This window comes from Chrysochloris asiatica, unplaced genomic scaffold (genome assembly GCF_000296735.1).
Source record: "Chrysochloris asiatica unplaced genomic scaffold, ChrAsi1.0 scaffold00019, whole genome shotgun sequence".
In the NCBI taxonomy this organism is placed as follows: Eukaryota; Metazoa; Chordata; class Mammalia; order Afrosoricida; family Chrysochloridae; genus Chrysochloris; species Chrysochloris asiatica.
In genome coordinates, this window is record NW_006408537.1 from 4,074,065 (window position 1) to 4,078,112 (window position 4,048).

The window sequence follows — 4,048 nt, forward strand, 5'->3', positions numbered from 1 at the left end:
TGGACTCAAGTGTGGCGGCAGTAGTGAGGTTGGCCCAGGATCGGACATTGTTTCGTTCTGCTGTGCATGGGGTCGCTATGAGTCGGTTCCGACTTGATGGCACCTGACAACAACAGCATCAATGCTGCAATGAGATGATATCTCATTGTTTTGATTGCATCTGTCTGACAACTAATGCTTGCAAGCATTTCTTCATTTGTATTTTACTCACCTGAATGTCTTTCCATGATGAAGTGTCTGTTCATGTCATCTGCCCATTTTAAAATTAGATTACTTGTCTTTCTCTTATTGAGGCATTGAAGTTTTCTATCAGTCTTAGAGATCCGTCCCTTGTTTGATATGCCATTGCCAAAAATGTTTTCTCCAGTTTGTGGGTTCTGTTTTTATTCTTTTGGTGAAATGTTTTGATGCATTTAAGTGTCTAATTTTTAGGAGGTTTCAGTCATCTATTTTGTCTTCTGCTGTTTGTGTGTTTTCAGTTATATTTGGTAGTGTATTTGTAACATGTACCAGAGCACTGGTAGCATAGTGGTTACGACTCAGGTTGTGAACCGCAAGGTCAGCAGTTTGAAACTACCAGCTGTTCCATGGGAGAAAGATAAAGCTTTCTGCTCCTATAAAGATTTACAGCCTCGGAAACAAGGTCGCTATGGGTCGGAACCAACTCAACAGCACTTAACAACAACAACATCAGAGCCCCTAACTTTGTCCCTATTTTTTCTTTGATGGTCTTTATAGTTCTAGATTTTACATTTATGTCTTTAACTCACTTTGCATTTGTTTATATGTATGGTGTGTGATATGGGTCTTGTTTAATTCTTCTGCAAATGGATTTCCAGTTTTGCCAGCACCATTTGTTAAAGAGATTATCTCTTTCCCACTTAATGTATTTTGGCCCTTTGTCAAATATCAGTGGACTGTAGGTAGATGGTTTTACTACTGGGCTCTTAATTCTGTTCCACTGGTCTGTGTGCCTTGCGTTGTACTAAGTACTATGTTGTTTTTATCAGTGTGGCTTGTAGTAGGTTTTGAGATCAGGAAACACAAAATTTCCTACTTTGTTCTTGAAATTGCTTTTTCTACTACAAGGCTTTTCTGACTCCTTTGATTCTTACTGGGGCTTTTCTGAATCTCTAGACTTTCATTCTAAGCTCTATTCATTTTTTGTTTTTAAAGCTCTATCCAAACGACGTATTGCATTAAGCAAATCTGCTGCACAAGACCTTTTAAGGTGTTGAAGAGCAAAGATGTCAGCTTGAGGACTAAGGCGCGCCTGATCCAAGCCATGGTGTTTCTCATATGCATGTGAAATCTGGACAGTGAATAAGAAAGACCATAGAAGAATTCATGCCTTTGAGTTATGGTGTTGAAGGAGAATATTGAAAGTGCCGTGGGCTGCCAAAAGAACCAATAGATCCATGTTGGAAGAAGTGCAGCCAGAGTGTTCCTTGGAGGCCAAGATGGCCAAACTTCATCTCTCATACTTCGGACATATTGTGAGGAGGGACCAGTCACTGGAGAAGGATATCATGTTTAGTAAGGTGGAGGGTCAGAGAAAACGAGGAAGACCTCTAACGAGATGGATTGGCCAAGTGGCAGCATTGATGGAGTTGAGCGTGGCAACAGTAATGAGGTTGGCCCAGGATCGGGCAGTGTTTAATTCTGCTGTGCATAAGGTCACTATGGATCGGTACTGACTTGATGGTACCTAACAACAACAACAAATCCATTCTTTGGCAATTTACTTCTGCATTTTGCATCTCTTTTCAGACCAGGAGCTCCAGATACCCTGAACTGGCTAGAGGTTTGGCTTCTGGAATTTAGCTAGTCAATACAAGTTCAGTACCTGGCAGTTATGATTCAGGAAATATAAGAACACACCCTGATGGGATACTGCTCTTTAGCTGAAGCAGAGCAGACAGCTTATCAAAGTGTATGCATGTACCTATAAGACGCCTCCTCCCAAGGTTGGAGAAAAGGAATTCACTATGGGCTAAAAGAAAAAAGAGAGGGTGGTGGCTCCATGTGATAAGCACTGGACTGTGAACCACAAGGTCCATGGTTCCAACCCACCAGCTGATCCATGGGAGAAACACGGGACTTTCTCTTTCTGCCTTCACGAAGATTTCAAGCCTCAGAAACCCTATACAAGGTAGCTATGAGTTGGACCCAACTTGACAATACTTAACAACAACAAAAGAGAAAAGGTGCTATCCATTAGAAGAAAATTTGACTCACCAGGTAAATAGGAAATGGGCCAATAAGATGCCTAAGATGAGCCCCCATGGACTCATATTGGGAAACAGATGTTACTTTGAGAGAGATATCTTAAAAAAATAAAACTCAAGATGCTATGTAAGTAGCTTTAACTGCAGTATGAACTTGCAGAGGGAGTTATTTAGGTTCTGGCTTTGGTTTTATTCTGATTTATTGTGCTGGGATAGAAATAATTGGTATATGTCCTCTAAGAAATTAATGTTCGAGAAGACATCTTTGTGAACGTATTTCTAATGTTTTTTAAAGTCTAGGAATGGATCTGATTTCATTCTAATTTTGACCTATGTTTAATGAAATGTTTGTGTGTATGCCAGCTAAGAATAAATAAACAGACAAGTACCCCTGTTGCATCCTAATTGAGAGTTTGTCAGTTATTATCCTACAGGGAACAACAAAATAAAATTTCCCCTACTGTTGTGTGGCCACAATATCAGTTGAGTTGATAATACCAAAGAGTTACTGTATGTAAAACAAATTAACTTCCCATATGCTTATGTTATATAGTGTTTTATAAACCTAAGATTTCAACTAGGTATAGTCTTTCTGTTTCACTCTGTTCTGAGAATTTGCTGTGTCTAAGCTTCTGCTTTTATATCAAATTGAAGGCCTTGGCTAATGCTTTTCATAAGGCAATCTAAAAAATCTCAATTATTTTCTAATGGAAAAACTGCTTTTTTTTTTTTTAAACCTGGCTTGTAGTCATTCATTCTAATTTGATTTAAAGACAAGTGAGTGCTTGTGGGTGAAAACGTTGGAAAATTGTAAAGAGTTGATGAACTGGATTCATTTTAACAACTTTGAAAGCAAAGTCTTTTCAAGTAGCTTATATTAAATATTACAAGATGTGTTTTATCTAAGAAAAAGGTAATTTTGAGTAAAGCTAGTAGTTGCAGAATATAAAAGAACATGATTTTTAAGAAACAACTGAAGAAAAGTTAAATAGAACGATAATAAGAGCTGGGTTTTTTGTTTTTGTTTTTGTTTTTTAAGGCAAAAAGAAAGTTGTTTTGAAATTGAATATCTGGTTATGCAGAAAGATAAGGAAAGCCAAACTTAAGGGTATATTGTTATGTGCTGTGTAGTCGGTTCTGACTCATAGCATCCCTGTACAGGGTTTCCGAGGCTGTAAATCCTTATGGGAGCTCTGGTAGCGCAGTGGTTACGAATTAGGCTGCGAACCTCAAGGTAAGCAGTTCGAAACTACCAGCTGCTCCGCGGGAGAAAGATGAGGCTTTCTGTTCCCATAAAGATTTACAGCCTCGGAAACCCTTTTCAGGGTCGCTATGGGTCAGAACAGACTCGAAGGCACTTAACAACAACAACAACAAATCTTTATGGGAGCAGAAAGCCTCATCTTTCTCCCACGGAGCATCTGGTAGTTTTGAACTGCTAACCGTGAGATTAACAGCCTGATTCGTAACCACTACGCTACCAGAAAGTTGTAAATGGTCAGAGAGCAGTTAAATAAACAATAAAATTAATGTCACAAAGAATAGACGATGTTGCCATTAATAGAGTATTCAGTGGCTTATTTTCAGAAATAGATCACCAGACCTTCCTTCCTGGTCTGTCTTACTCTGGAAGCTCCAGTGAAACCTATCCACCACCAGTGACCATGCTGGTATTTGAAATACAAGTGGCAATTTCCAGCATCATAACAATACACAAACCACCACAGTACAACAACAACAACAACAAAAACCCTGACAGATGGATGGTGTACACCACAACCATAATTGGAGCAAGCTTGGTAAATCCCCAGCAAGTCTAT